At 37.3% G+C, this 14191-nt stretch overlaps 1 long non-coding RNA gene across 1 annotated transcript; it reads left to right on the top strand.

Annotated features, from left to right (window-relative positions):
- The first annotated feature begins 6637 nt into the window (after positions 1-6637).
- Positions 6638-7314, top strand: LOC141350913 (uncharacterized). Its single transcript, XR_012359004.1, has 3 exons — positions 6638-7005; positions 7095-7138; positions 7256-7314. It is a non-coding gene; the product is annotated as an uncharacterized lncRNA (long non-coding RNA).
- The last annotated feature ends 6877 nt before the right edge of the window (positions 7315-14191 follow it).

Consider the following 14191-nt stretch of genomic DNA (forward strand, 5'->3'; position numbering starts at 1 on the left):
GTCTTTTGGATGTAGAAATTTTCACTTGAAGTGGTGCTGTGTAATGCTGTGTCTTGCAGTGAGAGTGCTGTGTCTTGTCTGACGTAACCCTGCCTTCAGTCACTCGTCCCGGGACGACGAAGAGGAAAAACGGCGCTAGAGAACATCTGCACGATTATGCTGTAGTGTGCTTCAGTCTGATGGTATTATAGAGTGGCGGTGAAGAACTGTGCGAGTGGCGGTGTGCGTGAGTACTACATTTGCTGTTGTTACTTTATCTGTGTCCTTTTCATCACTACAGAGTAGAGGCGAACGAGACCCGCCGGCCCGAGGTCTCGACGAAAGGGCGCCCCGGTCCGGTTTTCGATTGACCAACGGGTCTCGAGGAAAGGGCAGCGCTCGACCCGGTGTGCCGGCGTGACGTCCTCGCCCCTCTGTCAACCAACAAGTTCGCCGAGTGGGTCTTGGTCCCCGGCGTCCCATTGTAAACTACTGTCCAATCGACGCATTGCATCGCTAGCCAGCGTTAAGCCCGCCACCCGTAGCCGTTTGTGAGAGATTGAGCTGTGGAGAGAGCCATACCTACCTAGAAGCTGTAATCAGCACAGAGGTGAGAGAAAACCTTGAAGTCGATTCACTGTATCCTTGTATCCCAGCAGTCGTCTGTGGAGAGAAAGAGAGCCAGCGTGAACACTGAGATATTGAGCTGTGAAGAGAGCCATACCTACCTAGAAGCTGTAATCAGCACAGAGGTGAGAGAAAACCTTGAAGTCGATTCACTGTATCCTTGTATCCCAGCAGTCGTCTGTGGAGAGAAAGAGAGCCAGCGTGAACACTGAGATATTGAGCTGTGAAGAGAGCCATACCTACCTAGAAGCTGTAATCAGCACAGAGGTGAGAGAAAACCTTGAAGTCGATTCACTGTATCCTTGTATCCCAGCAGTCGTCTGTGGGGAGAAAGAGAGCCAGCGTGAACACTGAGATATTGAGCTGTGAAGAGAGCCATACCTACCTAGAAGCTGTAATCAGCACAGAGGTGAGAGAAAACCTTGAAGTCGATTCACTGTATCCTTGTATCCCAGCAGTCGTCTGTGGAGAGAAAGAGAGCCAGCGTGAACACTGAGATATTGAGCTGTGAGGAGAGCCATACCTACCTAGAAGCTGTAGCCGGCACAGAGGTGAGAGGAAAATCTTGAAGTCGATTCACTGTATCCTTGTATTCCAGCAGTCGTCTGTGGAGAGAAAGAGAGCCAGCGTGAACGCTGAGATATTGAGCTGTGAAGCGAGCCATACAACCGTGGAACCGATTCACTGTGTCCCTGTGTCCCAGCAGAGTCTGTGGAGAGAGAGAGAATAAGGAAGAAGAGTGAGTCAACGAGCAAGGAGCTGTGGGAGACAGGCGGCGAACCGCCGTGCGCTGTTAAAGGTACACCGACAGGAAGAGCTTATAACAACGCTCATTGTGATTTTATTCTGCCTCCAGGAAGGAAGAGGAGCGCGCCACGGGCAGAGGGAACCAGAGGCGGGAGCCCGTTCCCCGACTCAAACCCCCCCCCCCCCCCCCTGGAGGACAGATTCTGATTTTAGTTTTAATTTCCCTTTCCCCAACTCCCCGTATATTTTAACTATTTAAATAAATAAAGAATATTTTATACTTACCTTGTACTCGTTGTTGTCTGGTCATTGGGTTGGTTTTGGGGACCTCCTTGAGGTGGAAGTTTAGAAGGGGCGCGGCTTAACCACTAGCGGCCAGCCCCTGGCTTGTGACAATAGTTTGACAAGTTTCTTCAACAATATAATACATGGTAGCCTTAACCTACTTTAGGCTACCAAAAACACCTCAGGTCCGCCCATGTGGATCTGTTGGCTTAACAGGTTTGGCTGTGGATAGCACCCTCTTATCATGTATTTTGACACTTTGTTCTGTTAAGGGTTTTTCCGATTCTAGTATCCGAAATGCCGCCAATACCACAAAAAATCAATTTCTTAAAGAAGACCTATGGCCCGCTTTTCCACCCCGCCCACTTTTTATTCTACGCTCTTCCGCATTTTGAGTTTATTTCCGTTTATAGTTCACTATGGCTGTTTCTCAATACCAAAAATGCAAAGAACAGACGGCGTTCTCGTGAAGACTGGTCTTGCCAGGCGACCTTGAAAGAACAAACTCAGAAGGTTGCGAGAACACAGAACGCACTTGTGAGAATTTGGACTTTGAAAACGCGTCTTACAGCCATTAGAAAAACAGGTTTCCCTCGCAGAAGGTTTATTTTTCATACAAATGTGCTAATAAAAGATATTAAATAAAATTGTGTTTTTATATTTACTCATATAGAAATAGCCGTAAAGTCACTACTTTTGTTGTAGTCATAAATAAAGTTAGTTTTTTCGTCAAAAGAGTAACTTAATTTAGTTACGACTCAATGCGAAATGGTAACGTATTGTGGTAAAACTGCTGACCAATCAAAATGCAGAGGGTAAAGATCTCTGGACCTGGATCCAACCCCACCCCCTGGATCTGGATCCAACCCTGCCCCCTGGATGTTGTGTTCTACAGTGAGGTGCTACTGAATTAATTTGCAAGACTTAGGGGCGGTTTCCCAGACAGGGATTGGCTTAATCCAGGACTAAACCTTAGTTTAATTAGGAAATATAACTAGCCTAGGAAATATAAACATGCCTTAATAAAAACATTACCTGTGTGCATTTTAAGGCAAAACAAAGGGCACTGATGTATTTTAAGATATGTAAGTGCCAGTTGTTTTCAATTTGGACAGCTCTTAAAAATGTTTTAGTCTAGGACTAGTCTAGTCCCTGTCTGGGAAACCGACCCTTATTCCTTCAAATAAATCTTTTAAGTTTTAAGGGGAATCTGCAGAGCTCACAAATAGTTTTATAAGAAATTCCTGACGGATAACATCTGGTCACATTGTAAAAGTTTATAAATAACTATTCACAACAGGTAACATCTAGGGGCGGTTTCCTGGACAGGGCTTATCCTAGTCCCAGACTAGAGTGCATGTTTGAGGTGCCTTTATTTAAAAACATTTTGCACTGACAAATATCATTGCCATTGTTTTGTCTCAATGCACACCAGGATTGTTTTTGTAAGGTATGTTTGTAAAAAACGACTTAAATGTCCTAATATGATTAAGACCAAGTCCTTGATTAATCTAAAACCTGTCCAGGACCCCCAACCCAAAAAAAGGATTATAAAATAACTATATGGACTAAGAAACCTTTTTTTTTTGTTCTTCAGAAACAAAGCAAGTATTGTTTGGGTTTTGGTAAACAGTAATGGATTTGAATGGCATATGAAATATTTTTACATACACTATGAGTGAACCTGTTTATTCTGCAGTTAGACTGTGCCACAATGATATAGTTATTATTTTAAAACATGCTATGATTATCATAGGGTAAATTACCAGTTTTGCTGCCCTTTAAGAAAATACAAAATAATACAAAAATATTGTAACCGGTTAAAAGGTATTACATGTTAACATGTACTTTTTACACATGTATTTCTAACCTATTACAATTCTTATTAATCGCCTCACCATACACAGCTTACTCATTCTCACCATGTGCTTTAAAAAAAAACAGATGTAAAACTTAACCACCTTCATCTGTGGTTTCCTTTCACGTCTTGTTAATTTGCACTCTTAGCATGTTTTTGACACTTTGTTTGACACTTTCTTAAAAGATTGTTCTTATGAAATGATATCTGATATAAATCCACAAACTATGAAAAGATGACCATTTAACCTTTGAACATTTAGGGGCTGGACACACCAAAGCTTTTACGCCCATGGCCGGCGCATGTTTTTAACTGTTTCTAATGGAAGCTCAGCATTTTTCAAATAAGCTAGCAGCTAGCGGTTTTCTTCTGCGTGCTTGCCTGTAATTGTGGATTTTTCTCCATGTTATCTTATTAATTATCTGATTATTGCTTGCCTCCCTGCACCTGTCTTTGATTTCTTTCATTATTTTTTCCTTGTTTTTCTCCTGGCCTGTTTCAGACCATTGTTCACTCAATGCATTCTGCCTTGTCTTGTCACAGTCTTGCATTTATGCGGTTCAGGCTCCAATGCTAGTTTGTCTCGTACCTGTGATATGTTTTTAAACATTTTCTCTTAGGCTTCGCAGTCAAGTTCGCTGGTTACATCTAAATCTAAACTAAATGTGTAACTAAAGCCCAATAAATACTTCTGCATGCGTCAGTTGTACTAGGTAGCCTACGCATAAATGTGAATCATACAGCCCAATTTATACTTCTGCATCGTTTTTTTTTACGCTGTAGGCTACGCATAAATGTGAATCCTACAGCCCAATTTATACTTCTGCATAGGTTTTACTAGGTAGCCTACACATAAACGTGTATTCTACAGCCCAATTTAACACTCTGGGGTCGACGGCGGCGCAGGCGCCGCAAACTCTTTATGTTTCAATCACTCTGCAAAGAGACTTAAATTACTCTGCTGATTTTGGACATACAGATATGATTTATACATCATTTAAAAAGTTAAAGTGTCTAGTTTTTTTCTGTTCACTCCCAATAAAAACAGAATGTTGTGCTTTTCGCAAAATTAAGAAAATAAACATGATGCGCATTTTGTTCTCTCTCCCTCATTGAAGTCCTTTCAGAAACGCGTCAGAAAAATTTACTGTAACTTAACGAATACTTGTCATAGAAACAAAAGATAAATGTCTACATAATGCTTGGAATGTCTCCTTTTAAATTATGTAAATGAGATCGAAAACATATATTGTCATTTGGTGTAAACTGTATGAGAAGGAGGAGAGGTACCGTCTTTCTCCTGTTACCTGTTTAACTGTAATGAGATGAGATCGCCACACCCCCCCGCTATTGAAGTGAATGAGCAGAGACATCCATATGCATAACTCGTGCCTCCTGCAGTCAATGGATACGCAATCCACAATCCAGTCTCTCCATTCCAAACATGACATCTAAATCCTTATTTACTTGCGTTTGTGTGTCAGTATCTCCAGACGCGAGTGTTTTCTTTGTTCTTCCGTCAAACAGTTCACGCGATTGGAATGCACATACACAAACACAAGAGTCAGGAAACTCAACGCTCTTTTTGGTATTCTTATAAAATACGCGATTGCAAACAGTACAATTCTTATTTAGTTGCGTCTAAGCATATATCTCTGCACAGCAAGTTTATTAAACACAGGATCACTCGCATGTGCACACGTTCACTGCTTTCATGATCAACACGTGAGGTTATGGCGGCGGCTGTAAACAAACATTGATAAGTTTATCACGCGTGTCCCTTGTTGTGTTTCTACTATAATGATTACAAAAACACAAATAAGAGTCCAGACAACGATAGGCAGTTGTTCTTTTGAGCTTTAACTAACCCTGTGTTCAATTTACGATGGCCAAACAGTACCTTTACCATGATAAGGCTACTATGGTTTTTAAAAGGTCACTTATACTTGTGAAATTAATAGAAAATATTTCAATAGAACTATATATATATATATATATATATATATATATATATATATATATATATATATATATATATATATATATATATATATATATATATATATATATGTGTGTCCTTTGCTTAACCCACTATTCTACAGTGCAACAGTTACTGCGAAAGATAAATATATACAAGTGTAATCTTCATCATACCTAACATTATTAACATGTTTGGAGGCATAAATGGCATAAAATGTTTGGAAATATTGACAGCAGATAAATATTTTCTACATTAAACAATGATAGCAATGATTAATAACTTATTTTTACAAGAATATTTTAAGAAACCAGTCATTTTATGACTGCTATACTATATAATCTCTGTCACAGTTACTGCTAACTGTTTATGTAGTGTCCTAGAGTTAAATATTAGTAAACTAAATATTAATATCATATCTGAAAATACAAAACAGTATAACACATACATCTGTTGATTTTCTCAGCAACAATGCAATTCTATAGACTTGACATGAGGTTTTCCTGAGATTTTTCTTCTAATGTTTGAGACCTGACAGACAGGGTGAGGATGTAGTTTGTCTTACCTCCCTTAAACTCATCATCTCTCCTTTCTGCTTCCCTTTTAATGCTTTGCACAAAACATTTCTGATGTCCATCTACAGAAGCCAATAATGATCGAGTAAAAATAAGATTATCAATATTATTTAGAAACTTACTTCTCGTCATGTTTTCATAATTACTTACTCGCGTGGCGTCACAGATGAACGCAAAGACGCGCGTGGACTGGACATGGATACATGCGTGCAGGCGTTATTGCGACTGCTTCGCTTTTACAAGCGTAAATTGGGTAACTACATTGCATATAGATCTGGTTTTGCCGCTATAATCTTTGTAAAGGAATACACTAGTTAACTGCTAAAATTTTAACTTGAGATTTTCACCTGGGCACAAAAGATTTACACTGGGGCACCCAGTGGCGGTTCTAGACACATTTCAGTAGGGGGGCCAAGGAGGGGCCAGTGTTTCACCAGAGGGGCACATTAAAAAATGGCAAGAAATGATATTTAAAGATTATAGGGGTGGTTACAGGAATTAGTTCAAGACAGGACTAGGTCTTAGTTTATTTAATTAGGAAATATAACTAGTTTTAACAAACATGCCTTACTAAAAACCAGGGGCGGAGCGAGGGGGTGGCTTATGGGACTCAAGCCCCGAATGTTTTGTCAAAAGCCCCGAATCTTTTCAGATCTGTAAAATTAATTCATCCAGGACACTAGATGGCGGCACTCAGCTTTAACTCTCCGGTCCCCCACTCAACTGAAAATGAATAAGAGATGCGTGTTGAAGGCAAAATAATATACTGAATCTCCCCACAGTAAACGCATTTTCAAAGTGTCTTTATTATTACAGTGCCTTCGTTATTACTGTAAGTGTATATTTATAGTTATGTGATGTAAATACTGTTAAATAGCGTCAACTGATATATTATCTGCATGGCTAACGTCTAACTTACTGTGGTGCTCTGGTCTAGTCTGCCTCATTGGTCATTGGTAACGTTGTATTTAAAGTACATTTAATAACAGTGAATTAAAACTTTGAATAAACTTGCTCATTGTTGCATATATATACTTTTTTATAGATGGATATACGATTTATATTTTTAAAGACGTCAGAAGTAAGAAGGTGAGAAAGTATATAGTTAGTTAGGTAGCTTATGTTTTGTCCATATGCATTTCACTGAAATTCGTAGTGATTTTACCTCAGGAATACATTGATATCCTTATGTGTGATAACTGTCAGTGCAAATAGGAAGAGAGGAGGGTGGAGAGAGATCACAGACAGACAGACAGAGAGAGAGAGAAACTCTTCATTAAGCAGGTGAGAAATTGTTCTGTCAATGAAGTCAAAAATTGTTATTCTTATGTAGCTTTATACACTAGTCAACGTTCGAAGTGGATCAAGACCTTTAATAAAAGTTTACATAAAACCAATCCCTAATACCCATTTTTGTCTTAGGACAACTTTGATAAACCTTTTTGATCCACTTCAAATGTTGACTAGTATAGTTACTGGATTAGCCTTCAGCAAACATGTTTGCCTATTTTTGGATAAAAGAAGTTAAAGTATCATTGTCAATTTGTTATGTTGCAGTTTCAAAATGACAATACCAGTGTTGGGTAAGTTACTCAAAAAAGTAATTAATTACTAGTTACTAATTACATCTTCAATCATGTAATTAAATTACTTTACAAATTACTCCAAAAAGTATTTAATTATTACTAATTACTTCCTAAATCCTATTTAGTACATGATACAAGGATAGGCTTGAAATGGCTCGAAGAAACAATATATAAAAGTACATCAATTATTCTGGTCCCACTTTAGGGTACATTTCTCTCTATTAATTAACTATTTTTGCCTCAATATACTCCAACTACTGCTTATTAATACTAAAGTAGTATTAATAGTTTATTTTAAGTGTTTGTAGAAATGGGAAGGGTTAAGGATGTAGAATAAGGTTTTGCAGAATCAGGCATTAATATGTGTTATTTAAGTAGGCCTACTAAAAAACAGTCAACATCTCAGTAATATTAATGCTAATAATCAACCAGTTAATAGTGAGAATTGTACACTAAAACCATGTTAAATCCACTATTTATTATAGTATACATAATTGTTCTACAGTCCATAGACAGTATTTAGTTACATCAGAAGTAACTGTAATTCAATTACAAGAAAAATAAGAGTAATCCCTTACATTACTTTTTCAAGTAATTAAGTTACAGTAACAAATTACTTAGTAACTAGTTACACCCAACACTGGACAATACAGAGAACACTTAGATTAAAAAATAGTTTATAAAGCTGCCGTAAATTGAGAAAAAATATCAACACGGGACCAAGCTTTGAAACCCCTAGATTTGGGCTAAGCCCCCAATGTCTACAATGTCTGGCTCCGCCCCTGCTAAAAACATTACTTGTGTGCATTTTGATGCAAAATTAAGGGCACTGATGTATTTTAAGACATGGCAGTGCAAGTTGTTTTCAGTTTGGACAGCTCTTACATTTATTTTAGTCTAGGACTAGTCTAATCCCTTTCCAGGAAACCACCCCTTAAACTTTATTTTACTTTACAATCAGAGTGAGTGCAGGTGCAATCAGCTCCCTTGTTCAGTCAGGGCACTGTGATTAGGGAGTCTGCCATTACACCAAACGTTAGTTACCTAAAAATTCCATGCAACGCAAAAAACAGTGAGCATAGATGGTCCCTATGTTCCCTTACCGGAAATCACTTGACCTTTTCTAAAGCCCTCCAACCGAAAAACATGCAAGCCTACTCAATAAACTTTATGATATGCAAACTTTTATAAAGAAAAATTTTTGTTTTAGTTTACATATAAACACACATTGTGCAAACATTGCATTTCAAATTTGTTTGTGATATGTTTGATAAACTGTAATTAAATAAAGGTTGTATTGAGCAGCTGCACTCTGATTGATTGATTTATTGTTATGGAGATATTAAATCATTATTTTTTTATTTTGTTTTCATCAATTAAATGTTTCATAATAGTGATTTTACTAGGATTTCTTTAGTCCATGCAACATTTAAATTGTCAATTTTACACAAACTTTATTAGTAAATACAACTTACATTTTATTTGTTGACATTACTTAACAAAGCTATGTGGAACCCACATGACAAAGTTTTTTTAAGTAAATCCAACTTTTTATTTTTTTAGTGCAGATGCATTGGTTATAGAGTTAATTTGATCAATACCACATTTTCAATTACCTTGTTCTTCTAATAGAAAAATGTAGTTTTCAATTTTTAACTAAGCTTTTATAATTCGTTATAGTGAAGTATAAGAAGCAAAGTTTGTGTTTTGATGTCACTGATAGTATATTATTTTACTCACTCTTTTTTTCAGTGGGTAGCCGTCAAACCCAAAATCTTCCTTATCAAAAATCCACCATATGCTGTATGTGCTTGTTTGTCAGGAATGTAGACCATGTATGGGCGGCTGTGTGGAATGGACTCCTTACCGTTATTTCCTCCTATTTTATGGCTTTTTAAACTATTTAAACGGTTATGAGAAACTGTTATTAGTGTAGTCTGATGGGGTGCAGGAGTGCAGCAGTAGCAGTGTAGTTATGAACCAAAAGATGCTCATTGTAGTCACTGTTCAGTCCAGCGATGTGTGAAGCACAGTGAAGTCGTCTTCTGCTTTAAATACAGAGTCAAGGGTCTCCGACCAGGAAGATAAAGCTGGAAATTAATCCATGCACCAAATTCAGATCAGTTTATTTCATTTAACATTGAAAAGTGCTGATCTTCAGCGTTTGCTGATTTATCATGAAGTAACCACACTTATGGTGATAAGACCAAACATGCAATATCCAATCTGTCTCCTAGAAGACCACTGACCAACCCTAATCTGATCCAAACATATCTGCCAGTAATGTTTAATCTCACAGATCTTTATTAACTGATCGAATTTAAGAGTTTTTTTCTGTTCTTATGTAACTGCAGTGCAGTAAAATGATACTGAAATAAGATAAGTCAAGATCTGATGAGATGTGCCTGTATGTGTCATTTATAGAAGAGATCCATAAAATGTTGATTTTTTTTTAACTTAATTTCTTTATTTATTAAGAAAGTAATATATTACTTTTTTGCATCTTCTGTATAATAAAAAAACCTTTTTATTTTTCAGTCTATAATGCTGAACATGCTGCTAGTTTGGAGGTGGAAGCAAAACTTTTGTGATGTAAACAGCTCTGTTTCATGGCAGTGATGGTAAAATGTGTGTTTGCTGGTAGCATTAAATCAATAATTTTTTTAGGTTAAAACTAAATTGACATTAACAAGACACCGAACACCGCTTTGGTATAAAGACCAGAATACATGCTAGGAAAAAAAAGTTCTGTTTGTGTGTGTGTTGTCTATAAACAGGGATGGATTAAGACAAAAAATCAGCCAACAATAAAATAATTCAAAAAATAATTGAATGAATACATATTTACAATGAGCACTTAACTCAAATAACTAGGGCGTAATATTTGAGCAAGTGCAGAACCAATTCAAACGACAACACTGTACTGTATGTTTATAAACTTCTTGTGGAGTTTTGTGTGGGAGTGAAGGAAATCATATTGCAATCGGTATTTGCCAGTCCAAACCTAAAGGTTTTTATCATGGAGCTTTTCAGCGCCACCTTTCCTTGTTGGTTTGTTCAACAGGCAAACTTCCTGATTTCAGATCAGTTTATTTAATATCTAACTGCATTTAAAAGTAAGTGTTGATCATCAGCTTTTACTGATCTACACTCTTAGAACAAATGTGTTGAAAAACACATTAAATGTGTTTTCCCGGAATCCACCCATCCCTGTGTTATTATTGAATCAACACATTTTGGGGTGGTTTCACGGACAGGGATTAGCTTAACCCTCTGGGGTCTAAGGTGTTTTTAGGGCCCTGGGGAAGTTTTGACATGCACTGACATTTGTGCTTTTTTCAGTTGCTTAAAAACATATTAATGGCAAAAGTCTCATAACACTGTGTTCAGCACAAGCTGGGCTACAACAACCCTCACCCCATGTTGTCAATATTTGACGACACTTGACCATTCGTCAACATGTGACGCGGAGGGCACACCATTTTTTGACGAACTGGGGACCCCAACACCACTACGTCCGCTGCACTCTCCTCTCCCATGTTCCCACCACCTTCGCGTCGGTTTAGGGCCAGATTTACATAATGACATCCCTACCCAAACCTAACTCTAACCCCAACGCCAGGTGACAACTGTTTCTAACCCCAACGCCAGGTGACAACTGTTTAATTTCGCGTACACTGTTTAATTTCGCGTAATCTAACCCTAAACCGACGCGAAAATGGTAAGAAAATAGGAGAAGAGAATGCAACGGACGTAATAGTATTGAAGTCCCCACTTCGTCAAAAAATGATGCGAAAGGTATACCCTCCGCGTCACATATTGACGAATGGTCAAGTGTCGTCAAATATTGACGACATGGGGTGAGACTGTGTTAGCTACAATATTATATAATCAACATGTATGTACATGTTTGTATTTTTGAGAGAAAAAGGTTTATGCGTGGTTTTTGAAAAAGCAACATTTTTAAGTCACTGATATAAGTCCACAAAACTCATTCTAAACATGTTTTCCCAAGAGATCAAAACAGGATCTAGTAGTCTAGAGTTTTTTCTTCAAAATGATGTGAAAATCATTTGGCCTGCTCATTCACATAAAACAATATATTGATTTACAATTTCTAAGACACTTTTGCTTGGGAAAGGCTGTATGCGTGGAGGCGGGAAAGCTCCTGAATAATCAGTGATTGACAGCTGAGAAACAAAAGAGTTGAATAATGAGCCACATAATGAGCCTTGTGTGGATGTTTAACAGGAATGTAACTTTCTATGTAGTAAAACCATGAAAAGGTTTACTTTTCAAAATAATGTAAAAACACACACACACACACATTTTATATATATATGTATATATATATATTTATACCACGGGTCTGTTGCATGCTGCATTCTGATTGGCTGAGAAATGTTCTATGGGTGTTGATTTTTTTTCTGTAAACCGCACACCTATCTTTTCAAATGTCTTAAAAATAGGCACCAGAGCAATGTTTGTGGTAACCATGGTATAAGCGGAATAATTGACTCCGGTCCTTTGAATTATTTGAAAATAATGCACACCTGCGGTGTAACGGCACTCCGCTTCGCGTCGTGCCGCATTACCACCTTGGTGTGCATTATTTTCTTATAATTCAATGGCCCGTCTTCAATTATTCCTTACATATATATATATATATAGTTACATATATATATATATAGGCCCGTGCCTCTGTAGACATGTCCCTGGCCACCCCTGTGGCCCCCCATGCTGACCAAATAAAAAAGTATAAATTTATTTTGATTTTACACGCGAGCGCCAAAAGCGGAACTATTGCGACGCAACGTTCTACACGGGCAAATTAGAGCAGCGCACCCAACCTCTCCCCTAGGACCCCGATTGGTACCTAGCACTAATGCCTGCTCAAAAATGTGTGATTGCGATATCTCGTCTGCGTAAGCGGTCTAGCAAGTTAATTATGTTGTACAAAATAGAAGCATATTTTTTTTTTAAATAAATGTTAATAAAAAAATAATATAATAAACTAATATTCATGTTGCAGACACGTCAGTACTTTTGTGTCATCATCTGCTTTACAAAAAACATACTTTTATTTTTACAAATTAAAAATGTACATACCTTACGGAATATATTTTTTTAATAGTAAAAGTGTAGTAATCATGGCTTATAAATTATCATTTAAATGTGTGATTCAACTATTTAGTAATTAGGTTTTGTATAAGTAATTAATGAGTAAGTAATTGTATAAGTAGACAGTAAAAAGTGGAAATGGTACAGAATATAATATTTAAATAATATGACACAAGCAATGTGTCGATCTCCCACCTATAGCCTCATTTATATAGGCTACTACTATATGAAACATCATTTAAAAGACATCAATTGTCATGGTTAGTTCATGTTATTTAATACCATATCGGTATACAAGTAAAGTCATGTTCTTTGGCTAAATGTTATATTCTTGTCCTTATTTCTTTTATTCTTCTGGGTGGAGTGGCTGGGTGTGTGGAAGGGGTTTTCAAGATACCTCCCTGAAATGACTTTTTGCAGGTTGGGATGTCTGCATCATACACAGCTCACCACCACAAACAGCATCAATGTATAAAAGCATGTCTGCACGGTGAAGAGGTTCAGTTTCACAAGACTAAGGGGTGGTTTCCCGAACAGGGATTAGACTAGTCCAAGATTAAAATAAATGTTAGAGCTGTCCAAACTGAAAACAACTTGCAGTGACATATCTTAAAATACATCAGTGCCTTTGTTTTGCCTCAAAATGCACACAAGTAATGTTTTCAGTAAGGCATGTTTGTTAAAACTAGTTATATTTCCTAATTAAACTAAAGCCTAGTACTGGCTTAAGATCTCCCTGGTCATGACACAAGTTGATCTAAACACATGTTGGGGAAAGGACAATTAGTCATCTCCAATTCACCTGACCTGCATGTCTTTGGACTATGAAAGGAAACCGAAGCACTCAAAATAAAGGCCTCTAAAGTTGTCTTGTACCAATACACACTGTGAAAAAAGCTACTGAAATAAAGTTAAATATGAATGAAAAGGTGACTGTTAATCTGTTAAACTCAACTTTCACTCTGTTTAGTAAAGAAGAAGCTAGTTTCAAATTTGCTAACTTCTTAGTGATAGTATTACAACTCTTCCACGTTCTTTTGGTATTTTATTTGTTTTTTGTTAGTCATCGCGCCTGATACAAAGCTGTCAAACCACGGACAGAAACTGTTGCTCAGTCATGTTCTTGTAGTAAACTAGAGGATCAATGTGTCAGGTACCACAGAGATGGTCTGATTAAAGCACACGATTTAATCTTGCATTTGTATAGGCACAATGGTGAAAAGTCTAAAATTACAATAAACCAAACCAAATGTCATGTTACTAATGACTATACAGGAAATTATGCCATGAGAGCTCTAATTGGCTGATGGCATACAAAGTCCTTAACATAGGACGTATATGTACAATTTAATTAAATATCTGAGATTGAAATATTGTTTGAAAAAAATTTATTGTGTAAGAGGACACTGATATGTGTGAATGGTTGTCGCCAGTG

The sequence above is a fragment of the Misgurnus anguillicaudatus genome, chromosome 19 (genome assembly GCF_027580225.2).
Source record: "Misgurnus anguillicaudatus chromosome 19, ASM2758022v2, whole genome shotgun sequence".
NCBI lineage: Eukaryota > Metazoa > Chordata > Actinopteri > Cypriniformes > Cobitidae > Misgurnus > Misgurnus anguillicaudatus.